General features: G+C 41.9%; 1 long non-coding RNA gene across 1 annotated transcript in view; it reads left to right on the forward strand.

Moving 5' to 3' along the window:
* Window positions 1-27,249, forward strand: part of LOC309625301 — a 53,788-nt gene that overhangs the window by 1,257 nt on the left and 25,282 nt on the right. Inside the window, exon 2 of the long non-coding RNA XR_014242441.1 lies at window positions 1,902-2,011. This is a non-coding gene — a long non-coding RNA (uncharacterized lncRNA). The remainder of the gene's footprint in view (window positions 1-1,901; window positions 2,012-27,249) is intronic.

Raw genomic sequence — 27,249 nt, forward strand, 5'->3', positions numbered from 1 at the left:
TATTAATAATCCATTATCCCATCCCTTTTATTGACCAGTCCAGCCCTTTTTGTTTGGTGTTGATTAGCAACACGAAATTTGTCAAGCTTCGATCTAGGTGTGGGCCTGTTGATGGGTTGTCTATTCTAGTCCATTGAATGTTCCTCTATTTCTACAGTAATGCTATTCTGACTTAGTTACCATGGTGGTTAATTTTATCTGTCAAGTTGACTGGGCCACAGGATGCCCAGATAGCTAGTTAAACATTATTCTGTATCAAACTGGGGAGAAATTACATCTTTACTATGTGGAGTCTTCCAATCCAGTATGTTCAGAGATATACTGAAGACAATATGTTCCTCCATTTATTTAGATCTTTTTCGATTTTTTTTTTTTTTTTTTAATCAGTGTTGTGTAGTTTACAGCATACAAGGCCTGGACATGTTTGTTAAATGCTCACCTAAACATTTCTTTCTTTTCTTTTCCTTTTTTTTTAGTGATTATAAATTTTTAGGTATTACACTTTTAATTTTGATGTCCATGTGTTCATTACTAGTATATAAAAATATCATTGATTTTGTATGTTTGTCTTGCATTCTATGACCTAGAACTTATCAGTTCTTGGAATGTTGTGGTAGATTCCTTGGGATTTTCTATGTGGGCAGTCATGTCATCTGCAAATAGGGACCATTTTATTTATTTCTTTCTGATCTGTTTGTTCTTTACATCCTTGCTTTGCCTTATTGCAGTGACCAGACGTCTAGGTTCAATAAGAGTGCTGGGAACAGGCACCCATGTTTTCATGTTCGCACATGGACCCTGGGAAGCAGGGAGGGCAATGATGAAGGTGGGGAGACCAGCACGGGGTGGTGTCAGCTGAAAAGCAGGGCTCACGGTCCTGTACCCTCACTGCTTCATGATGACGGTGTTCTCGGATGGGGTGGCTCTCCTCCGCAGAAGAGCGGAGAAGAAGAAGATGCTCTGCAGACAAGGTTTGTGCAGTTACCAGCCTGTAGACCTTTACCAGCCTGTAGACCTTTACCAGCCTGTAGACCTTTACCAGCCTGTAGACCTGGCTTTCCTCAGGGGAATCCAGACCTCTCCCAGAGCTCGGCTCTGAAGAAAAAGAGAGACGGGACCAATGCAAACTGTCTGATGGCTTGTTTTGTTTTTATGTTTTAAACCCAAACGTCCCCAAGCGACACCTTGTAGTCAAAACCTATATAACGCTGTGTGTCCTTGGATGAGTCTCTCTTACTCTCTGGGCCCCAGTTCCCTCACCTCTAAATAAAGGGGCAGGCATGGACCCCCGCCAATCTTTTTTTTTTTTCCTTTGGCTGTGTTGAGTCTTCTTTGCTGCATGCAGGCTTTCTCTAGTTGTGGTGAGTGGGGGCCACTCTTTGTTGCGGTGTGCGGGCTTCACATTACGGTGGCTTCTCTTGTTGTGGAGCACGGGCTGTAGGCGCGAGGGCTTCAGTAGCTGTCGCACACAAGCTCAGTAGTTGTGGCGCACGGGCTTAGTTGCTCCGCGGCATATGGGATCTTCCCGGACCAGAGATCGCACCCACGTCCCCTGCATTGGCAGGCGGATTCTTAACCACTGCACCACCAAGGAAGTCCCGACGCGCCAATCTTGAGTCCATTTTTTTTTTTATAAGTATATGACTGTATTTATTTTGGCTGTACTGGGTCTTAGTTGCAGCACACGGGATCTTCGTTGCTGCATTGCTGCATGCGAGATCTTCATTGCAGCATGTGGAATCTTTAGTTGTGGCACGTGGGCTCTTAGTTTTGGCATTCAGGATCTAGTTCCCTGACCAGGGATTGAACCTAGGCCCCCTGCGTTGGGAACAGAGTCCTAACTGCTGGACCACCAGGGAAGTCCCCTGAGTCCATTTTTTAACACCCACCATGTCCTGCAGGTGGACAGAACTATTTAATCATCACGTCCTGAAGAAAGAAAACATTCTTACCACACTCAGAGTGACAAGGAGGACCAGAGGACTGGTTGTCAGCTGAAGCCTGAACTGAGGTATTTTTAAGTCACTCTATTGATGCATAATTTACATAAATGTACCCATTTTACATATACAGGTTGATGAGTCTTGATACACATGGACACCTGTGTAACCAAAACTATAATCAAGGTATAGAGCATTCCACTCACCCATAAAAGTTCTCTTTTATCACTTTGCAGTCAACCCCCAGCCCCCAGCCTCAGGCAAACATTGATCACATTTCCGTGACTACAGATTACATTCGTCTTTTCTAGATTTTTCTATAGAAGGAATCATACAGATTGTACTTTTTTCTTTGTCCAGCTTCCTTTAGCATGATATTTTTGAGAATCATCCCTATTGTTGCATGTAACTGTAGTTCCATTTTTATTGCTGAAAAGCATTGATGTCTGGATGTACCCCAGTTTGTTTATCCATTCTCCAGTTGATGGGCACTTGGCTGTTTCTAAGTTTTGGGCTGTTATGAATAAAGCGCCTGTGAACATTTGTGTACAAGTCTCTGTATAGACATTTTGTTTTCATTTTCTTGGGTAAAAACCTAAGAGTGGAACTGCTTAGTTGTATGTTTATAATAAACTGCCAGACTGTTTTATAAAGCGTTTGTACATTTTACATTCCCAGCAACAGTGTTTGAGAATTCCAGTTGCTTCAGATTCTCACCAGTCCTTGGTATGTTCATCGGTTTTAATTTAAGCCGTTCGAGGGGCTATAAAGTGGTACTTTATTACGGTTTAAATTTGCACTTCCCTGATGAATGTTGATGCTGAACCTCTCTTTTACTTGCTCATTCTTGGCCATTGGTATATTTTCTTTTGTGAAGGGTCTATTCCAATCTTTCTCCATTTAAAAGGAATTGGATCAATTGTCTTTTTATTACTGAGTTGTAAGAGTTCCTTATGTGTTTGGGGTACAAGTCCTATGTCAGATATATGTACTGCACATATTTTCTCTCAGTCTGTGGTTTGTTAAATTTTCTTGATGTTTTTCAAAGGAAAGTTCTTAGTTTTGATAAAACAAGGCCACTTGATCTTTACTTTCTTTTATGGTTCATGCTTTTTGTGTCCTATTTAAGAAATCTTTGCCTATCTCAAGGTCATGAAGATTCTCTCTGTTTTTCTTTCCCCCAAAGTTTTATAGTTATAGCTTCTGTGTTTAGGTCTGTGATCTATTTTTGTTTTTATATATGGTGTGAAATAAAGGTTGAGGTTCTTTTTTTTTCTTTCCCAAATGAATTTTCAATTGTGCCAGCACCACTGACTATCCTTTCTCCATTGAATTACCCCAGACCAGGACTAGATTTAAGAAGACACAAAATTTAAGATGGCATGTACTCTCAGGTGCCAGCTTTGCACTTGTGTGACCTTGAGAGTGCCTCCTTAAATTTTAATTCCTAGGCACCTCGCTGGCCTCACCCACTGACTAAGTACTTCGCAGGCAGATCTGCATGTTAGAAATATCACTCTGTAGCTCTCCCTGGGCGACCGCATCCAGGCATGTAATGATCCAGTGAGGACACCCAGACTTCTGTCCTGAGCTCCAGACAGGCCTATCCAACTGTCTGTTCAGCAGCTTCTCCTGGGTGGCTAATGGCATCTCGAATTTAACCTAGCCAGCACTGAGCTGTGATTTCCACCCTGCTGCATCACAAGCAGATAGCGGCTCTACCCAGGTCCTCCATGTACAGTTCTGCATGTTGCACACTGCACAGGGGTGCCTGGCAGGGAGTCAGGTGGGGTTAAAATCCAGCCATGCTCCTCTTGTGGAAGCCGGTACGTGAGTTAAAGGTCGTGTATGTCCAGAGGAAGGTGTGCCTTTGCTAATTCTCCCAAAGGCCTCCCAGTAGACCCAGGAGTCGTCCTTCAGTCCTCTCTCCCTTACACCCCACTCTCAGCTCACCAACCCTCTCGTTCACTATGCTCTGGCCACACAGGCCTTTTTTTCTGTCTCAACACCACACCCAGTACATCTCCCTGCAGGGTCATAGACTTTGCTATTCCTTCAGCTTGGAACTCTTTTACTGCAGATCTTTCTTTTGATGGTTCAGGTTTCACTTCAAAAACCACCTCCTGTAGGAAGCCGTTCCGACCTTAAGTAATCCATCCTTAAAATAAAAACAGCTTATTTTATTTTTCCGTAGCATCTCTCCCTTTTGAACGCATTTACTTGTTGGGAGAGGCCATCTGCCGTGCGCTCTGAGTGTCCTGGGCCTCAGGCCACCTGCATGCTCTCGGTCCTGGCAGCTTGGCGTGGGGACAGGGCAAAGGAATGCGTCTTTGCACTGCAAACTTAGAGGATTTGGGTTCCAGGAACAGTCTCCAGACTGCTGTTCTGCCAAGTATTGGATGCATAATTCATGTGCGCCGAGAACCTGGGATCCTGTGAAGAGGAAAATTCCATTCCCTAAAAGGCTCTCGGCCTGTAGGCTACAGCAGGGGGACCTGACCCTGTCATTTCACCTCATCTGGGACCCAGATGGACAGGGCAGGGGGCCACTGAGACCCTGGAGCAGATGCCCTCTCTTCCTGGGAGGGCTTTAAAAAGGGTTTAAGAATTCATGAGCTTCTCACTAAGCCACTTGATATATTATTTACAGCACATCACAGGGGTGGAGATGGCCCAAGACCCACCCCTCTTTTTAGCAGGCAGAGAAAATGGAAAGCAGCAGTGGGGACAGCAAAATGCCCAGGAAACTCCTTTGAAGTCAGGCCCCAACACTCCCTCCCCTGTCAATTCTCACAGCGAGACATGTTTCTTTTGACCGGTCAGCAAATAGGGGCTGATCCAGGATTTGAACCCAGATCCATCTGATTCCAGAATCCACATGTCTTGTGCACTATGGTTCCTGCCCGTAAGGAACCTATATGTTAGACCAATGCAAAACCGAATCATTATAAAGTGAGGAAGAATTCATTCATTCATTAGTTCTTTAATTCAACAAGTATTCCATCCATCCATTCAGTACGTGTTTCCTGAGCACGTCCTGTGTGCTGGGCACTGCATGTCTGGAAAGGGTGGAGAGAGCTGTGTAGAGCTTCAACAGCAATGACAAGGGGTCCAAAGTTTCCTGTGAGGGGAGGCTGAAGAATCGTGTTTGTATCTTGGCTATGCCACTTGCTAGCTGGGTGACATTAGGCAAGCTACTTAACCTCTCTGAGCCAGAGTTTTTTCTTCTCTAAAAGTGGAGGATTGAGTGAGATGATGGAAAGAGTGCTTAGCACTGAACCTGCACATAGTAGGTGTGTTGTCCATGGAAGGAGAGAAGAAACATTAAAGTCCATGGGGGGAGGGGAGGGTGTTAGTTTGATACAGAGATTGCTCGTTTGCTTATGTTTATTCTAGTTAAACACGTGTTCTGCTAGAACAAGTACTCCAGGGGATTACAGAGAGAGAGGAAGGATGGTTTCTTACTTATCCATAAAACACACCAGCACCTAGCAAATGCCTGGCTTAAATAAAGCGCTTTGGGAATGTTTCCCGAATGAGCAAACTAATGAGTTAATAAGCATTTTATGGTTCAATAAATAAATGGATGAAATTAAGTAGGAGGATGCAGGAAGTAAAACGTCTCCCTCTGTCCCCTCACCTGCTTTCCTTTGCCTGTGCACACACATCAGGTCTGATGTTTAAAATGAGTGATCGCCAGATACTAGAAGCTCCGCTGCCCAGCCCTCCTCTGTTTCCTCGTTGGTGTGGAGCTCCTACAGCATGGGAAGGAAAACCTGGAGCAGGATTCCTGGGCCATTGCCACGCCCAGAGAGAGCTAGAGATCCACATCTCCTAACATCACTTGTAGATTTTTTTTTTTTTTTGGCCGTGCTTTGCACCTTGCGGGATCTTAGTTCTCAGACCGGGGATTGAACCCGGGGCGTCGAGTCTTGGCCTCATCGAGTCCTAACCACTGCACTGCCAAGGAATTCCTCTAGCATCACTTCTTAATACAAAGGCAGAGAGACCCCTCCTACAATCATTCATTCAGTCCAAAACAATTACTAAGTTCCTCCCAAGAGCCAGGCCTGTGCAGGGCCCCCTGGAGGGGTGAATACAGCCTCACTGGGCCGTAGTTCCACGGGAGGGAAATGTACCAAGTTGATAAATGGAGACAAGGCCATCACCCAGTGTCAACACAAGACAGACCTGCACTAATACAGTAACCAGTGACCACATGTGGCTGTTGAGCATATGGCTGATGACCTCATTTTAATTAAAGCTGTGATCGCGTTGGGAGGGAAGAGTTGGGGAGGTGGGGGTCTGCTGCGGAGGGCAGCGGGGCTGTGTGCAGGAAGAGGCTTCTTCCTGCAGCTCTGCCTGCCCAAGGCAGCCACATCCACGAGTCCGCCAGGAACAACAACCACCAGAATGGTGATGATGAGAGTGATCTTGTGGTTGCCAGGCTGCTCCTGTTTTCCCGCGTGTGGATTTCCCAGGTCCTTTCGGTCACTGCCGAGAGCAGCCCTGCCAGGATGAAGTGTCTGCATGTTAGAGCCACTGTTCAGAGGGAAGCAACTTCCCTAAAGTCCTGGGCTAATGAGCAGAAGGGCAGGACTTGAGTTCAGCACGCTGGTGATCTGTCCACTGTCACCACCTCATATCCCAGGTCCCAGGAGCAAGGGGATCCTCAGAGCTTGGCCACGTTCTGCCTCTTCCTCTACCTGGCCCACTTGATCTCTGGAAGTCTCAATTTCTATGTTGTATAAAATGGGGTTAATGTGACCGACTTCACAGGGCAGTGAGGATTCAGTTAAAATCAGCCCGTCCATTGGAACCCCGCGCTTGTCCTCCCACGGCTCCTGGTGATGCCCAGGACAGAGTGTGGGTTCCTCAGCATGACTCACCCACCCTCCCAGTTCTGCCCCCACCGGCCTCTTCAGCTGCCTCTTCCAGCTTCCCTCCTGGACTTCTCTGCCCTGGCCATGCTGAACTCTTCGGACAGATCTAAACAAGCCCCATTCCCTCTCTCCCCCAGCCTCTGCCCATGATTTCCTTCTGCCTGGGACACACGCCTCCCCTCCCGTGCCAGCCCTCCTGCTTGCGTTCTCCTCATCCCTCACGGCCCCATGCGGTCACCCCCTCCCCTGGGAACCTGCCCGGGACAGAGCAGTGTGCAGTTTCCGTGGCCACCCTCATCAGCACCTTCCTTGCTCACTACACAGACAATGTCTCCCTATAGGGCAAGAGCCCCTGGGAGGTACACACTCGGCTGTCCCACGGCTGTGACCCCAGGAGCTGTGTCCCAGACTTGAGGCTAGAGGCAAGCAGGGACCCTGGAGCCAGGCCTGGCTTGGATGATGTTGTGGGTTGAATTGTGTCCCTTCCAAAGATATGTTGAGGTCCTAACCCCAATACCAGTGATGTGACCTTACTTGAAAGTAGAGTCTTGCAGATGTAATTAAATTAAAATAAAGTCAATGGGCCCTAGTCCAATATGATTGGTGCCCTTATAAGAAGAAGCGAAGAGACAAAAGAAAAACACATGGGAAGAGGATGGTCATGTGATAATGGTGGCAAAGATTGGAGGGATGCAGCTTCAAGCCAAGGAAAGCCAAGGATTACTGACCACACCAGAAGCCAGGAAGAAACAAGGAAGGATTCTCTCTAGAGTCTCAAGGGAGCAGGGCCCTCCTGACACCTTGATTTCAGACTTTTAGCATCTAGAACTAACAATAAATGTCTGTTGTGTTAAGCCACCCAGTTTGGGGTTCATTGTGACAGTAGCCCTAGGAAACTAATACAGATGCCCAGCTCTACAACTAACTAAATAATTTGCTCTCTGCTTCAGTTTCTTGTAAAATGGGGATATAATTACAGTACTTACCTTGCAGAGCTGTGAGGTTTAAATGAATTAAGTGTGAACCCTAGTAAACAATAGATGCTATATAAGAATTAGCTGTTATTATTTATCATAATAGGTGTTCAAAAATTTATGTTGAAAAAATAAGCAGATAAAAGACACACAGTAGGTGTTCCAGAATTGTTCATTCCCTTTTTCTTTGTACTCTCCAGGAATAGCTGCTATTTAATTCTGGAAACATACAGTGCGTGTGTGTTCTTTGTGCCTTGCCAGCATTCCTTCTCTTTCTTCCAATGACAGTGCCCCAATTTTCCTTGGACAGCCCCCAGTCTCAGCTCTCTGCCCATGTGGCTCAGCTGGGGCTGTTCCTACCTCCCACTACCAAGGAATTTGATTCAGGGGAGGACATGTAATCCCAGGTTGGTTCAGTGAGAGTTAGCCCTGGAATTTTAACTGGAAAGGGAAGCTGTCTTTCTGTGAAGTTGCTAAACTGGTAGAACCTAAATCTGGAGTTGCTAGTAGCCATCGTCCTACCAAAGTTAACCCACAGGGAAGCAGAGCTGAGAGACAAAGAAAGAAAGTATCCAATACCATCATATGAGCACCTGGATCCAATGGTACCTGAAGGTACATCTACCTCTGGACTTTTCAGTCACTGGAGGAAATAAATTGGAGTTCTATCTCCTGAAGCCAAAATATCTGACTCAATATTGAAATTAGCAGCAGAAATGGGGTGTTGTGACAGAACCTAAAATGAGGGATCAGTTGAATGGTGAATGGCATGGAGCAATGAGGGAAGCTGGCAGCCCTGTGACACAGGAAAACACCAGCTGGCTGAGAGTCACTTGCTTGTCTTGGGACTGGGTCCATGTTCCCATGGGTACTGGACTTTAGGACACATGGCAGGAAAATGATATTAGAGCATGTTGGCTGCCTCTTGTGGATTTCAGTAAATTCTTACAAGAAAGAGACAAACTTTGATGGAAACTGGCCCATTCAAATGATAAGTGAGAATAAAATCTGACTTCCCTAAAAGAGGTTTATTCTGCCTGTGGTCAATAATCCAAGTTGACTGAGACAGATAAGCTTCCCCCTCATAGGATTAGAAAAGCCAGATCTGCCTCCAAAGCAAGTTCATTTAGCGGAAAGAAACAGAGCAAGCCATGTAGGGATCCTAAAAATGTGTGACACTCACCCTCCTCCCCCGATCCCTCCCAAGTACCACCTTCATGCCCTCTGTATGCCACTGACAAGGGTGAGCCTTGCCCTGGGATAAAGAGATATCCGTGGGATGCAGCCTGAGTACAGAGCAGATGAGCACACCTGTCTGCCTAGGCTTTGTTGGCAAGGTTACCTGGCCAAATGGGGTATACAGAGAATGGAGGGAGACTTGTTTCTAACCTGTAGAATTTCCCAAGCCACAGCCTGGCTGCAAGGACCGCACTTCAAGCAGAGTTCTGGCTTTGGATGCTGGTCCAAAAAGTTGTCCTGAAACAAGCAGGATCTTTTTTTAAAAAAACTGAGATATAATTGATATATAACACTATATCAGTTTCAAGTATACAATATAATGATTTGATATTTATATGTGTTGCCAAATGATCAACACAATACGTCTAGTTAACATCCATGACTATACATGGTTACAGAATTGTTTTTCTTGTGATGAGAACATTTAAGATCTAGTCTCTTAACTTTCAAATACAAAATACAGTATTTTTAACCATAGTCACATGCTGTACATTATATTCTCATGACATTTATTTTGTAACTGGAAGTTTGTACCTCCTGAGCCCCTTCACTTATATTGTCCTACCCCACCCCCTGCCTCTGGCAACCACTACTTTGTTCTTTGTATCTATGAGTTTTGTGGGATTTTTTAGATTTCACATATAAGTGAGATCATATGGTATTTGTCTTTCTCTGTCTGACTTATTTCACTTAGCCTTAATGACCTCAAGGTCCATTTGTGTTATTGCAAATGGCAAGATTTCCTTCTTTTCTATGGCTGGAGAGTATTCGTATGTATATACACCACATTTTCCTTATCCGTTCCATGGACCGGATAAGGACACTTATCCGGACACTTAGGTTGCTTCCATGTCTTGGCTATTATAAATAATGCTGCAATGAACATAGGGGTGCATTTATTTTTTTCAAGTCAGTGTTTTCATTTTCTTCAGATAAATACCCAAAGTGGAATTGCAAGATCATATCATAGTTCTCTTTTTAATTTTTTGAGGAACCTCCATAATCTTTTCCATAGGGGCTGCATCAATTTACACTCCCAACAAAAATGCACAAGGGCTCCCTTTTCTCTACATCCTCGCCAATACTTGTTATTTCTTGTCTTTTTGATAACAGCCATCCTAACAAGTATGAAGTGATATCTCATTGTGGTTTTGATTTGCGTTTCCCTGATGATTAGTGAGCACCTTTTCACGTACCTGTTGGCCATCTATGTCTTCTTCGGAAAAATGTATATTCAGATCTCCTGCCCATTTTTAAATCAAATTGTTTGGGGTTTTTTGCTATTGAGTTGACTAGAATCTTAATGAGATTGTAATATCATTGAATTTCTAGAGAAACCCCAATCCTGGGAAACTGAAAGCCTGAGTTGCTCAACCCTCAAGGGAATCATGAAGCCTTGTACCTACACCAACAGAAACTGGATTGCCAAAGACATATAGCTTCTAAAGGAGCATTCTTCACAATCCAGCAGGGAAGATAAGCAGATGAGGGGGGGGTCTTCTCAGATAGTAGAAGCAGGGCAGCCCAAAGTGGCTGACCAAGGAACTCATGCATCACCAGGAGAGAGTCCTTGCTATTATCCATAAGCTAAACACCATGGACAGTGGCAGTCTTATATTGTTTCTCCTTATCTTCTTTCCCAAAGGGAGTTTTGTTGTTATTTTTCTTTTCCTTTCTCCACTGTTGTATAAGAGATGTGTTAAGAAAGGGAGTTAATTTATCATTCAGCCATATGCTGCTGCACCTCTAGAAACTATACTCAGATCTAATTGAGATTAATGAAATTCACCCAGAAACAATGGATTCAGATCTAGATAAAGACATGCCTTTAAGTTGTCTCTATTTTGGGGTGGGACAGAGGACAGTGTTTGTTTGTACATGATTTTGTTGCATTTTGGTAGGTGGAGGCATTTTTGAAGGGGTGGTACGTGGAAGTGGGTAGTCAAAACACAGGATATAATTGACATCTATTATTTTATTTGCCCAACATCCACCCTTGCCTTTTTTGCTCTCAACACCCTGTTTTCACCTTGGGGAACAGACTTTCCCAACTGTCACACAGAATGATTAGACCAGGTCTACAACTCCTCCACTTTCCAATTTCTCTGCCTTAAGGATTACTCTATGACCCAAACCTGGACGATCAGTTATCCTAATAGATCCCACAGTCTATTAGGGATAGACATGTTATTCCAATAAGAGTCAAGCAAATATATTTTCTGGAAATACCAGGGAAAAAGAGATTCCCTCTCCCCTGAGGCTATGAAGGTGGTAGAAGGCAAGTCTGGACTTGCTGGTAGCATCTCAATCCTATGAAGGGAAATCCTGTCTGGAAACAGAGGTGTCAGAATTGAAAGACTGAGTGAGACAGACTTATGACAACATCCTCTGGACTCCTGGCACTCTGGAGCCCTAGAACTTGCTGTTAAGTGAGCCAATAAATCTCTCCTGCTAAGCCAGTTTGAACTGAGTTTCTGCTATTTGCAGTAGAGAGAGTCTTGACAAAGAAGAACTCAACTTGTTTCTTGGAGTGGGAGTGGTTGGCATATAAGAGCACTGGGAATTTTTGTAAGACTTTGGTTTTCAGCATTTGCCTCCAACTACATGTAAATGACTTGGGAAACTCCCCATCGCCAGCTACAGTATTTCCACAGCTGTGTGAACCCAACAGAAATGTGGACCTAGTTAGCTACTGAGGTGTGGAAATCTTTAGTTTGACTGAATTTAGCTTTTTTTCCCTTACATGTTGGAGGTGTATAGGTGAATATAGTTAACTTTGGACTTTATTGGGTAGCTCTCTATTCTGATATGTATTTTCAAACACCAAAAATTTGCAGTAGTACCAAAAACTCCTATATATGCTTCACCCAGATTCACCAATTACTAATATTTTGTTGCATTTGCTTTATCATTCTCTTTCCATATATAAATATACAAATTTTATTTTTTTCTGAACCATTTGAGACTAAGGTTGCAGATACCATGCATCTTTACTCATAAATAGTTATTGTGTGTTTTTAAGAACAAGAATATTCATCTTACAGTACAATGATCAAAATCAGATAATTTAACATTAATATAATACTATTATTTAATCTCTAGGACTTATTCAAATTTCACCAATTGTCCCATAATAATGCCCTTTATGGTCATTTTTATTCTTATCCAGGATTCAGTTTTGGGATTAAGCATTGCATTTAATTTTTGTTGCTTTTTAGTCTCCTTTAGTCTGGAATGGTTCATTAGTTTATTTTTGTTTTTCTTTCCTTTCTTTTTTTTGGGGGGGGAATTAAGTTTTATTTGGGGGTAAAATGAGGACTATAGCCCAGGAGACAGCATTTCAGATAGCTCTGAGAAACTGCTCCAAAGAGGTAGGGGGGAAGGTCAGTTATCTTTGTTTTTCTTGACATTGGCTTTTTTTTTTTTTATAGTGTAGAATATTTGTTAGTTGGTGTCTCAGTTCTTTTGAGCTGCTATAACAAAATGCCACGGAATGGGTGGCTTATAAATAATAGAATTTTTTTCTCACAGTTCTGGAGGCTGGAAAGTCCAAGTGTAAGGTGCCAACATATTCTGTGGCCTGTGAAGGCCTGCTTTCTGGCTCATAGATGGCTGCCTTATTACAGTGCAAAAGAGAGTAAGCTCTTTCTGGTGTCTCTTCTTATAAGGATACTAATCCCATCATGAAGGCCTCACCCTTATGACCTCATCTAACCCTAATTACTTTCCAAAGAATCCACCTCCAGATACCATTACATTGGGGTTTAGGGCTTCAGCATATGGATTTGGGGAGACACAACTTAATCCAAAACAACTACATTATTTTGATGTTCACCTTGTCTCAGATTTGGTCATTAGGTGCACCTCCCCTTCAGGTTAGTTCAAATTGGTTTCTGTGTCCTTTTTACATGTTCTCATTTTTTTCTTTTTGGCACTTACTTACTTTTAAGATGTAATTTGATGTTATGGACCCATCTCAGACTTTTTTGGACCAGCTTGGGGACCAGACATTTTTCAAAGAAGCCTTGGTTTCCTTCATTGGGACTGATGTTTAAATCAAGATCTAGCAATTGTAGGGCTTTTGAACCTAAAGTGGGGCAGCACTGGAAACTCTGATGAACTTCTCTGGAGTGCAGAGATCTTGGGGAAACGCTTGGTCTCTCGTATGTAAAATGCAGACAGTTTCCAGTTGTTTTAACCATTTTATTTCTAGCGTGGTACGTTGCTCAAAAAAAAAAAAAAAAAAACAAAACCCAATGGGTAAAACATTTGTAACAGGGTGACTGTTTGAGAAATCAGTTGGTGTCTGGCTTCTTTGGTTGCTGAGGACACTTCAGGAAGAGTGAAAAGGGATTTGTCCCCTCCCCTGTCCCGATATTTTTCCTTTATTGCTTATGCTTTTGGTGTCATATCTAAGAAACTATTGTCTAATCCAAGACCACAAAGATTTAGACCTGTGTCAATTTCATCTAGGTTATCTAATTTGTTAGCATACAATTGTTCATAGTATTCCCTTATAATTCTTTTTATTTCTCAGAGGTCAGCAGTAATGTTCTCTCTCTTTCCATTTCTGATTTTAATAATTCAAGTCTTCTTTTTTCTTGATAAGTTTAGCTAAAAGTTTGTCAACTTTGTTAATCTCGTCAAAAAAAACACTTTTGGTTTCATTAATTTTCTCTATTGTTTTTCTATTCTTTATTTTATTAACTTCCACTCTAATTTTTATTCTTTTTTTTTTTGCTTTGGGTTTAGTTTGCTTTGCATCTAGGCATTTAGAGCTATAAATTTCCCTCTAGCACCATTTAGCTGCATCCTACAAATCTTGGTATATTATGTTTCCATTTTCATTCATCTCAAAATAATTCTTAATTTCCCTTGTGATTTATTCTTTACTCCATTAATTATTTAGGAGTATGTTGTTTAATTTCCACATATATGAATTTCTCAAATTTCCATCTTTTACTGACTTTTAATTTCATTCCATTTTAGTCAGAGAAAATACTTTGTATGATTTTGATTCTTTTAAATTTATCAAGATTTATTTTATGGCCTAAACTTATGATTTATTCTGAAAAATGTTACATGGAACATTTGTCTTTCTCAGGGACAGACCCAATAGAGCTTATAGTATTATTCAAGTCTTCTATTTCCTTGTTGGTCTTCTGTATAATTGTTCTATCTATTATTGAATGTTAGATATTGAAGACTTCAACTATTATTGATGAATTATTTATTTCTGTCTTCAATTCTGTCATTTCTTGGTTTATATATTTTGGGATTCTGTTCTTAGGTGCATATATGCTTATAATTTTTATGTCTCTTTGATGGATTGACCCTCTTATGTAATGTCCTTCTTTGTCTCAAGTTACAATTTCTTGTCTTAAAGTCTATTTTGTCTAGTATAGCCACTTCAGCTCTCTTTTGGTTGCTCTTTGCGTATTATACCATTTTCCGTCCTTTTATTTTTATCCTGTTTGTGTCTTTGAATCTAAAGTGTATTGTTTGTGGATAGAATGTACTTGGACCATGTTTTTTATTCATTTTCCAACGTCTGCCTTTTGTTTGGAGTGTTTAATCCATTCACAATATAATTACTGATAGGGTAGAATTATGTCTGCCATTTTGGTATTGGTTTTCTGTATGTCTTAGGTCTTTTTTATTCCTCCATTATTTTGTATTAAATAGATATTTTCTGTCCTGGAAATTATAACTAAAATCTTAATTTATAATAATCTAGTTCAAATTAGTATCAATTGAATTTTAATAGTGCACAAAATCTTTGCTCCTATTTGGCTCTGTTCATCCCCCACCTTTGTGCTATTATTATACAAATTATATCTTTATATGTTTTATTACCATAAACACAGATTTATAATTTTGGCTCTTCTTCAGTTTCTTTGATCAGATAGAAGTGGAAAAAAGAGTTATTATAAAAAAATAAATTTATACCATCTTTTTACTTACTATGCAGTTACCTATACCAGTGCTCTTTACTTCTTCATGTGGACTTGAATTACTGTCTAATGTCCTTTCCTTTCAGCTGATGGGATTCCCTTTAGTATTCTCATAAGGAAGTGCTGTTAGTGACTGATTGTCTAAGTCTTTGTTTATCTGATAATATCTTAACTTTCATATCCATAGTTTTGGATTTTATAGCAAATTATATCCATAGTTTTGCTGGATACAGAATTCTTGGTTGACAGTTTTTTGCTTTCATCACTTTGAATATATCATCCCATTGCCTTTAGGGCTCCATGATTTCTGATGAGGAATCAGCTGCTAATATTATTGAGAATTACCTGTACGTGATGTGTCACTTCTTTTTGCTGCTTTCAAGATTCTCTCTTTGTCTTTGGATGTTGAAAGTTGGATTATAATGTGTCTAGGTGTGGAAAGTTTTGAGTTTATCCTATGTGGAGTTTGTTGCGTTTCTTGGATGGGCATGTTAATGTTTTTCATCAAATTGTAGCAGCAAGTGTTAGTCCATTATGTCTTCAAATACACTTTCTGTCCTTTTCTTTCTTTTCTCTTCTTCTGATACCCCAGGATGTGCGTATTGGCACACTCGATGATGTTTCATAAGTCACTGAAACTCTGTTCATTTACCTTAGTCTTTTTTTAAACTCTTTTTTCTTTCTGTTCCTCAGAATGGATAATGCCTATGAAACTATCTTGAAGTTTACTGTTTCTTCTGCCAGTTACTTGATACTTGACACTTGGTGGCAGGATCAACTACACAATTTGAAGGGTCCAGTGAAACATAAAAATGTGGAGCTCCCTGGTCAAAAACTATCAAAAATTTTAAGATGGCAACAGCAAAGTGTTAAACAAAGTGCAGGACCCTCTGAGCATGGGCTCCATGTGACTATACAGGTCACATGCCCATAAAGTCATCCCTGCCTCTGGTGGGGATTGGGGGGGGGGGCATTTGCTCTTGTTCTGACTAAGCCTCAGTTTTATGCAAGAGCTCCGTCCCTTGGTATTGGAGATATGGCCTCTCAGTCATCCCACCCACCTCCAACTGTAGGTCTGGTCAATGGACAGTCACCATGCACCTTTCCCAAAAGTAAGTAGATGGCATTTTTTGGTCCCCTTCCCTTAGTGATAATGGGTTTTCACCAGTGCCCTGAGGGTGACAGGGTTTATTGCCCTGTGACAATAAATGGTCACCCTCTGACCTCAGTTCTCTGAGGGCTCAAGGAAAGTTATGAATTTACAGATTGTCTTACATTTTTTTTGTTCTTGTTAAGGTGGAATCAGTGCTCTTTCCATTCTGCTACACCCTAAGTGGAGCCTGAAAGTTTATGAGTATATAAACAATTTTTAGCATGATAAATTGCAGTACAGTGAACCTCATCACCCAACTACAACAATTATCAACTCAAGACCCCTCTTGTTTCATCTCGCTTCCTTCCACTCCAGTGGATTATTTTGCAGCAAATCCTATAAATCATCAAATTTCAAATATATGTCAGTATAAGATATACTTCTAAATCAATAAAAATACCACATCAGTGAAATAACAATTCAATGTGAACTCATTTGTGTTGAAATAAATATCTCTATATTTTCAAATGCATGGACAGGATTCTGGAAAGGGACACAACAAACTGATATAAGCATTTATCCTTGAGAGAGGAGTGGGATTGGGTGGGAGCCAAGGGTGACATATGTTTTGTCTTGAACATCTTTGTTAACAATGAGAATGTCTTTTTGTATTATTTGTGTAACCTAAAAAGTGTAAAAAGGAGAAAGGAAAGAAAGGAAAGGAAAGGAATAAACACAGACTTTGGAATCCAACATGGGTTTGAAGCTCAACTCCCCTGCAGACCATATGTGTGACTTTAGACAAGTCACATCACCCCTGAGGCTGAAGGGTGTGTAGGGATGGGTAAGGAATTGGGGGTTGAAGGCACAGATAAGAATCCCTTACAGGATTAGTTGCACTAGATGATTAACTGTAAACTTTCTGGCACATAGTAGGCACTCAATAATGTGAGGACCTAACTTCCTTCCATGTCTTTACCCGATGTAGAAGCATGAACAGCAACAATCTCATTGATTAAATCCTAATTCTAATGAGCTTCTTCTGCCCCTGTGTGGTGTGTTTAAGTTACTGCTAGGATTTTCCTAACTCGGAGGGAAATCAAAGTGAACATTATTTTCCCCTTAAATTGGAATTCTTCTCTTTTACCTCTTGATCTCCAAGACCCATTCTGCAGTATCTTATTTAGGCTTCTATTACTATTAAGTGCTACAATATTTCTTTCCCCCACTAGCTTGTAAACCCCTTGAGGGCAGGAACTTCTTTAATTCTCTCTCTCTTTCTTTCTCTCTTTCTCTCTCCCCCATCCCCATCCCTGCACTCTCTTTCTGTCTCTCAACTTCTTTATTTCCAAACAAAAAAATGGGATAACACAGTATCAAGCCTGCATGTCTGTTGTAATGATTAAATCACTTCAACTCTGTGAAAACATTTTGTAAATACTAACTGCTTTCTAAATCTCTTCATGTGCCCATTCACAAACTTGTGTTAACAATGTCTACAGCTTCCCACCGCACAACTTGAAGGGCACAGCTCATTCCCTTAAAGAATCTGTAGGCTCATAGATGGTGGGAAAGAACAACTGTCAAAAACTGCAGAAAGACTGTGGTCAGCGTCATACAAAGTACTGCAGAAACCTAAAGAAGAGAGAGGAACTTTGTTGGGGACAGAGGGCGAGAGAACAGTTTACACAGAAAGAGGATTTGAGCTGCAGTCTGAGGTCTCAGAAGTAGTTCACTGTGTAGAGAAAGAGGATATGAGAGGAAACCTCATCCACAATATGGAGGGTGGGAGACAGGGAGACACGTCTGGGACCATATCAGGGTCCAATGTGGCTGCACTTTATGGAGCATGGTGGGTGTGGCTGGAGAAAAGTCTAAAATGGTAGACTGTGCAGGGGCATGGAAGGTCCTTGGTTGCTGTATAGAGGAATGTGGGCATAAAGCACCCAAACTTAGCCAGGTGCCTTCCAGAGGGCAGAGACTCAGCAGTCACTTCTGAAATTGAATTAAATTGCTGTGACAACAGGAAGTGTCATTGTTTCTATCTTGAATTGTCTATTGTTCTTACTCAGAGAGAGGTGATTTTCAAAGTTTTAACTTCACCAAGCCTATTTTAACAAGAGCGCTTCTCAAAACACTTTTACTATACCAACATGTGAAATTTATATTCATTATAAAGAAAAGTCTCATGTCTTGACAATGTGATGATCTTTTTTTGCTCAGAAGGTAAGCCTTTAAAAAAAAAAAAGTTTTTTTTTTTTTTTTTTTTAAGAGGCTAGTACATACATACAATTTTGGGGGATAGAAAAATTTGGTAATCAAATCTAGATTTTGGAATATCTGAAAGGAGCTAAGTGCCTTTTTGCTAGAAGATAAATTTCTCTCAAAAGAACTTGATTATCATTTTAGCAGTTGACAGCTAGGATTCATCAAAGTTGTTGCCTTTGGGCTTTTAACAAAAAGGAAGAGAATAGGATCAAAATGAAATACAGTTGGTTGGAATGGAGGGTAAGAATAAATGTGGATGTAAATTTTTTCCGTTCTTAAGAATACACTTAAAGCTTTACAACTAATGATGACGGAAGACGACATGCCTTCTTCCACTCATAATTTGCTCTCACGTTACCTCTGTTGACTGGTTGTTCCACTTCCTAGGGAAGCCAAATTTAGTTAGTAGAAAAAGGAGCAAGGCATTTGACTAGGCATGTCACATCAGATGGGGAAAATCAGTAAATATAGGAACAAAAAGATGATGTAAATTAAAACAGTATTCAATTTCTTACCCATGAAACTGACAATGATTTAAAAATGTCCATTGTTAATGTGGCCACGGGTAGGATGAAATGGGCAAGTCAAATATCGGTGTATTGGATGCTGTAGTGTGCCACCCAGATTCCCAAGGCAGGATAGAGGCACTCATTTCCCCAGGTGCTAGGGGTGCTGTTGATGGATGGCTCACAGCTCTGTCCCACCTGGGAACTGACTCCCTAGGGCATCTCACATCCAATGACTGGTCCATATGGGAGCACAGAAGCCTGAGCCCTTTGCCTTGATTCAGGACAGCTGGAGGCTCTCTCCTAGTTCTAGAATTCCCTGTGTGGTCATCTCTGTTGCAATTACACTGCAGTTCAACTTTTCTTTCTGCCAGTCTTGCTTGTCTTACTCCTTCCCTGACAGGTGAGAGCCCTTCGCAATAAACCAGATCTCTGTCCTATGTCTGTTTCAATCCAAGACAGCAGCCACGAGGAAATGAGCATAGTTCTCCTGGTCAAATCTATTAATATTTTCCTTTGTGAAATCTTATTTTGGTTCTGTATTTATAAAGCATTTTCCACCATGAATCAAATAATGTGCATATTTTCTCTTAGTTCTTTTAGTAGTCCCTATTTTTATATGTCACTCTTTAATTCATCTGGAATTCATGCCTGTGTAATGTGGAATCTAATTAAATCCTCTCCACCACTCCCCTCCATACCGTTCACCCTCAGCACTCATTATGGAATAAACCACCTTCTTCTCCATGGATTTTGAATGGCGTGTGATTTGATTTCACAAGTAAAAAGTCTGAACATCTTAAACTGGGAACTTTCTAACTTAGAAGGTTCAAGGACCAGCAAGATTCATACGTAGCCAGCAGGGAGCTCTAGCGCATAAGAAATGGGCCTCTGCTAACTAGCTAAATTCCCCCAATAAAGAGTTTGCTTTCTGTGAACAAAATGAACTCTGATGAAGAAAGAGCTAGACTCTTCCAGCTTCTGGCTGGGGCCCAGGGAAAGAGGCCTGTTTCTGCTGTCCGGGGTATAAAGACCAGGGCCTAAAGCGTCTGGTGGAGAAGGAGATGGAACTCCACTCCCAAACATCCCTACACAGAACAGTCTGTGTTAAATAGTGAGTTTCCTGTTACTGGAAGGGCTCAGACAGAGGTTCCAGAAACGTTTCCATTAGCGTTTCAGAGACCCGAAGTCCAACCATCAGTGTCACTCCAGGGTGCCTTTATATAAGCTACTGTACTTGAGTTTATAAAATGCAAAGCACTTAATGACATTCTTTGATGAAATTTTCTCAGCAGTGACCCAGTAATGCGACTCTTGGCAGAAGGACCTTAGCTGCCCCCAACTCTCTTATTGTTGCACCTGCCTTGACATCACCATGGATGTATTCTACTGGCTCCCAAGGGTGCTTTATTCAGTTAAAATGCTCTGCAGGAAGAACAGCAGGGGTTCCACCAGCTGACCAGTCCTGGGCCTTGAAGGTCAGCTTAGAGCTTAGAGCCAGAGATGACTTTTCTGCCGTCACACTTTTGTAGATAAATGGCCATGGCCACGGCAGTGTGGGCAGGGAAGGAGTGTGGATTCTAATCCCAGTTCTTCCACTAGCAGACACAAGCTGCAACTGCAGGCAAGTGAAAGTGGGAAGCTGAAATGGGAAGGGGACACTGACCATCTCAGCCTTTATCTCACATTCAACTGAGATCATCTTTGGCAATTTGGATGGTGCAAATTTCAGGAAGTTCGTCTTCTTGCCCTTTGTCGCTCATGCCTTGGTCGTCCCAGATTTTTTTTTTTTTTTAATTTTATTTGTTTATTTATTTATTTATGGCTGTGTTGGGTCTTCGTTTCTGTGCGAGGGCTTTCTCTAGTTGCGGCAAGTGGGGGCCACTCTTCATCGCGGTGTGCGGGCCTCTCACTATCGCGGCCTCTCTTGTTGCGGAGCACAGGCTCCAGACGCGCAGGCTCAGTAATTGTGGCTCACGGGCCTAGTCGCTCCGCGGCATGTGGGATCTTCCCAGACCAGGGCTCGAACCCGCGTCCCCTGCATTGGCAGGCAGATTCTCAACCACTACGCCACCAGGGAAGCCCGTCCCAGATTTTTTGATGGCACACGGTGCCTGGTACACAGTAGGCAGTGGGGGTAATGGCTGAGTGAGTAGGGAAATTAGAATATTGTGGAGCTGTCTTTAACAGAGAGGGGACAAAGCAGCAGGTGCAAAGCGAAACTGGAAATAGAAATAACATGAGCTTTGGAAGCCGACAAACCTGGGTTCAAATCCCAGCTCTGCTATTTGCTGTGGATCTCAGGCCAGTCACTTAACCTCTTTGAGCTTCAGATTTCTCCTCCATAATCAGAGTTGGGGACCTCAACCACTGCTGGAATGATTGGAATATGTTTATGAAGTGCCTGGCACAGAGTAGGTGCTCAGTAAACGGTAGCCATTAGTATGTGAAGAGCCTCCTTTGTCTGTGTGGATGTAAGGGAGAAACACACGAGATGGCCATAGCTCAGTATACGTCCAAGTTCTGTTTTCATATTGGTTTTAGTAAGAGCCTTTTGGGGGAAAGATATCCTCATTGAAACATACCGAAGTGCAGGGTGGTGACAGTCCACCTTGCAGCTATTGCTCCATCCCTGGTAACTTCCCTCTGATTAAGGTTCCCATATGGATACCTTCACCCTTGAATATTGGAGCTTGCATAAGACCAAGCCTCTGCTCTTGAATTCCTGAGCTGAGACCACAAGAAATTCCAAAGATTTCATTGAATGTCGAGGGGCAACGACAGGGAACAACAACTGGAGTATAAATCTAGTTTGCCCACCATATTCAGATATCTAATCTTGGCAGAATTAGTGTCTTCCAGGGCCTGTCCTATTCCATGAGGATTTCCAAAGAGAGAGCTCATTCAGGAAATCCTCCCTTTTTAGTTCTTAGGTTTCTTTCCCCAACTTTCTTTCTAGGCTCCCTTACTTGTGAATGTTGAACCAGGCTTTCATATCCGGGATAAATCCCACTTGGTTGTGGAGTATAATTCTTGTTATATAGTAATAGATTCAATTTGCTAATATTTTGTTGAGGATTTTTGCATCCACATTCATGAGAGATATTAGTCTGTAGTTTTCTTGTAATGTCTCTGTCTGGTTTGGGTAATAGGGTAATGCTGGTCTCATAGAATGAGTTAGGAAATATTTCCACTGTTTCCATCCTCTGAAAGAGATTGTAGAGCATGGGTATAATTTCTTCCTTGAATGTTCGATAGAACTCACCAGTGAACCCAGCTGGATCTGATGCTGTCTGTTTTGGAAGATTATGAATTATTGATTGAATTCCTATCATATATATATATGGCTATTCAGATAGTCTATTTCTTCTTGTGTGAATTCTGTCAGATTGTATATTTGAAGGAATTGGTCCATTTCATCTCGGTTATCAGAGTTGTTGGCATTGAGTTATTCATAGTATTCCTTTATTATCCTTTTAATGTGTGTGGGATCTGTAGTGATGTCTCCTCCTCCATTTCAGATATTAGTAATTTGTGTCTTCTGTCTGTCTCTTTTTTTTAGTTAGGCTGGCTAGAGGCTTATCAATTTTATTGATCTTTTCAAAGAACCAGCTCTCGGTTTCATTGATTTTCTCAGTTGATTTCCTGTTTTCAAATTCATTGATTTCTGCTCTAATTCTTATAATTTCTTTTCTTCCACTTACTTGTGGACTTAATTTGCTCTTCTTTTTTTAGTTTCCTAAAGTGGAAACATAAATTATTGATTTTAGATCTTTCTTCTTTTTTAACATTTGTATGCAATCTATAAACTTCTCTCTCAGTGCTGATTTTCCTGCATCCCATAAATTTGATAAGTTTAATTCAAAATATTTTAAAATAATATTTTAATATTAATTTTAATATTAATATTTAATTCATTTAATCCAAAATATTAAAAAATTTCTTTTGAGATTCATTTTTGACCTATGTTAGAAATGTGCAGTTTAGGCTTCCTTACTTTTAAGGGCAAGACTCCCTGAGAGCAAGGAATTGCAGCAGGGTGTGGTTGGTTGCCCAGACTGAGGACCAGTGTAGCCCCAGCTGCCCACTTTGCATGATCTCTCAACATACCAGGAATCTTCAAGTAAAAAGGGCTCGTCTTCCTAAATCCAAAGTCACACAAGCCAAGGCTCGCGAATAACTCAAAATGATATATATTCTGGTTCAGGGGATACAGAAACGATGAAACACAGATCTTGGGCTCAGAGAGCTCACAGCTGAGAAGGGAAGGCAGTACTTATGAGAAGCTGGTGGACAGAAGCCTCCATGGGCTCAGGGTAGAGGTGGTCTATTCTATCTGGAAGCAAAAAGAAAGCCCCATTTGAAAAAATGGACTCGTGTGCGTCAGGTGAGTTTGGGGGATGGAGAGGCAGGGAAGCAAGCACATGTCAGGAAAGGCATTCCAGATAGAGGAAATAGTGCAGCAAAAGTTTAGAAATGAGACAACCTGGTTTCACAGGAAACCTCAAACCTGACTGTACCCCAGTGTGGGAGTAGAGAGTGCAATGAAAACTAGGTTGGGTTTGTCTTTGAAAATAGTACTATTTATAAATACATTTATAAATGTATTTATATATAAACAAATATTGTTTATAACAAATAAAAAATATAAAACAAAGTAGACCTAAAAAATAAGGCTTACTTCATCCTAGAGCCCAGTCTGAGCCTCAGTTTCTCCATTAGTAAGTTGAAGGTCATTTAAATGAGATCAGTAATTTAATTGCTGAGCAGCTAAACTATATTTTCACCCCAGCCTCTAGAGAACCTTATGTGGTCCTCCATAATATGAAAGAGATCAAAATGAATCAGTTGTTTGAAATAATTAGAAGATGAGGCTCCCAGCATACTTAGTACCTCATTATGGCTTTGAGGTCACTGCAACTCCTTCAGACACTCCCCTGTTTGATGGATAGTTGATCCCTAAGAACATCTCTACTGCTGAAACACTACGATTCCAAGTTTAATGGATTGAATTTGTGTACTTAATAATAAAGAAGGTCCAAATTAGGCATCATTAGGAAAGTCTTTGGAGGACCTTTTATATATTTAACAAAAAGCCTAAAATATGAGGGGTTTTTTTCCTCTCTAGGTAAAACCTTTTAATCCCTAAGAGGCCTGTGATAGGGCTTTAAGGAACCTTTGAACATCCTGAAACTAAAGGCAGGTTTACACACAGGTTAAGAACTACTGGATAAGTTAGATGATTCTGTGATTTCAAAAGCCAAAGTTTGTTCAGGGAAGAATGAGAAAGTCTTGTTTAAACCGCATGTCAGTTGATGGCTGGCTTCAGGGGGAAACTGTCTTTCACAGAAATGGATAAGGATTCTCAATCCAAATATGGCAGGTATCTGCAGAGCCTGGATCCTGACCTGGGCACTTTCTGGAGCTGAGCCTGGATCATTCCCCTGTACTTTCAACACTCCTAAATATCAGAGTTGGGAAGGAAAAATACCTTCAGGCTTTCATGTTTAAGGCTCTAAATCCTGAGATTCTTAACTTTAGGTAAAGAGATCCTTAGAATGGGGAACAGATGCTCCTCAAAGAGCTCTATGTCCCAGAAAGGTTCAGAGTCTCTTGGTCTAAATGCACTGGAACAAAGCTATAACAGTGTGGAGAGAAATGCCCTAAGAAGGCTGACTCTGGGTGGGGCTGGGGACCCAAGGAGTGGGCTCTTTCCTAGACTGACTGTCTTCAGAAAGGGTAATGATCATTGTCTGGGAACCTGTCACTCTTTTCTGGTGAGACAAACAGTGGGAGAGGGGCCTTCATATGGGAGTCTGGGCCACACAGTTTGTGGAAGGGCTGGAGTCAGAAAGAGGAGGGAGGGTATCAGTGAGTCCTCCAACCCCCCTCACTCCTCAGAAATAACAACAGAGAAAATGAATCCAACCAAACCTGTGGACTGGTTCAGAAGAGGTTCCAGAAGTCCAGGGACCAGCAGCATCAGATTTTATAAGATTTTGGAAATTTCTTAACTACTTAGATGCATTACTTTTTTATCTACTGTTACTGCTCAGTGACTTGAGGAAAATAGCACATTGTAGGAATATTAGTCAGGACAGCCTAGGCTCTGCTGCAGAAACAAATAAACCTAGGAATCTCTATGACTTAATGCAATAAAGGTCTATTTATTTCTTGTGTGAAGTTCAATGTGCTCAGGGGGCCCTCTTGCACCTTGTAGCTATGTCATTTGGTGCATACTCCCCTTCAAGAAAGACACACATCACTTCTTTCACCGACCATTGGCCAGAACTAGTCACATGCCCCAGTCTAACTGCAAAGAAAGCTGGGGAGTGTAGGAAAGTGCACAGAACACTTGGTGAGCACTGTCTCTACTGAGTATGCTCTCTGGGCTCCAAATACCCCTTTGATCTCTTCCCCTCCTACACACAACCCACTTAACCCCTCCTCCAAAATCTCTTCCAGTTGCTACATCCAGTTTTAAGCCCAGGATTTCCTGAAAATGTTCAGCCATCTTCCCATCAGGTCTACATGATTTCTCTTGGTCCAGGGATCTCTGAACTGAAAAAACTAATCACTTGCCAATCCCACACCCAGGATATAATGTTGGAACGGGGACAATATGACCTCAATAAGCACTTCCATCGGAAGACAGGGAGGATGGGAGGTACCCAGCAGTCTCTGTCCATCATGGCTCTGAAATCCCACTGGGAAGACCCATCAAAGCCCTTATTTTAATGACTCTGCTCTTTGGGAGATGCTCCCTTGTTCATTGTTCTCTATTAGTCCTAGAAGAGCCTTCTAGGAGGCTCTTCTTTTCTTATGAGCCTTCTTGGTAACATGTGAAGTGGTCTTTGAGAAATAAGCCCTCTCTGGGGACTGCTTGGCTCCTTGGCCCACTTGGTGTTTTGGAAGTTTTGGCATAAGGATTGTTTTAAGACTTGAACAGTGAAAGGCTTCCTCAGCCTGGCTGTGTGATTTCTTTGGTAATATGATCCTCAAAGACAGTACATTACTGATATATTTTCTTCCAGCTGGTCCATCAATCAGTAACTACACCTAGAGCTTGTTTTGAAACTAGCTCTCAATCTGCATTATTCCTTTGCTCCCTTGCCCCATGCTACACCCAACTTAATAGAGGCCCCATTGAGGTTTTCTGGAGCAGCAGGTTGGCAACACACACCCTTACTCTGATCTTTGCTGTGGATTGATCTTTCCTGGGACGTTTGGCTGGACTTTGTACCTTAAAGCCTCTTTTGATCCCATCTCTTCCTGTTTTGGATCTAGAAACAGTTGGCTTTTTCATCCCTGAAAGGCCCCAATTTTCTGGATTCTCTATTGCTCTCTTTTTGGCTGAGTTCATCTCTTCTTATAATATCTTGTCAAGTCCAGTCAATAGCAACCAACGTGTATCACTAATGTTATTTTTCCAATCCTTGCCCTTGAGTTGCCATTTCAGTAAGCCCATGGTCTGCCTCCCAGGTAACTGCAAGCAACAGTTTGACCCTATGTTGTGCTGTTTTATAATACAATGAATTGATATATTTCCATCCTAAGCCTTCATTCTCCGCAATGCCCGTCACACTACCACTAAGGAAGAGTCACACATTTTAGGTTTGTTGCTCCAGCAGAAGTCTACTTCCTGTCCCAATTTCTGTTGTAGTTAGGATAATTAGTGCCAGTTGCCACAACAAACCAACCCTGAGGTTGCTCCACTTACATGACCATTATAAAGTCTTGGGCAGCAAAGACCAATGTCTTAGGTTGAGTTCCCTAGAAACAGGCTCTGAGAAGGAGTTGTATGTGAGGTTCCATTGGAGAGTGTTTTGGGGAGATACTCCTGTAAGGAAGTGAGGAAGGAAGGGTCAGGTGGAGGGAGAAGTTGACTTGTAATGTGGTTACCTGGAGGCCTCAGCCAGTCCTATGGGGAGCTCTGAAGCTGGGATGGCCCTTCATTGTCCCAGACTGGAGCAAGAGAGTAGGGCCTATGTATCTAGGCACTGACCATCCGTTGGAGAGGACATAAACTTCGGTATGGATTTACCCAACTTGGAGGGCAGTTCCCAGTGAGGGACACAGCTGTAAGCCATCCGAATCCAGGGGATGTGTTTATCATCCTTGAAGAGGGGACATGCGGGGGACACCATAGTGTCCATCTGAGATAATATGAAGGTTCTGGCGTTACAGGGAAGGCACCATCCCTGACTCTAGCTGCTTGTAGCACTGGAGCAGGCTGACTCCAGTGGACACCTGAAGTGAAGAGCATTTGGTACTGATGATCCCAACTGTATCAAATAATAATGGATTCTTCTCTTTTCCCTTCCATTCTCAAGAGAGCCTCTGTTTTGCAGAAACTAAATAGGAATCATCTTGGAAGAGGATTCTGGGAATA

This window comes from Balaenoptera borealis (genome assembly GCF_965194805.1).
Source record: "Balaenoptera borealis genome assembly, chromosome: 3".
NCBI lineage: Eukaryota > Metazoa > Chordata > Mammalia > Artiodactyla > Balaenopteridae > Balaenoptera > Balaenoptera borealis.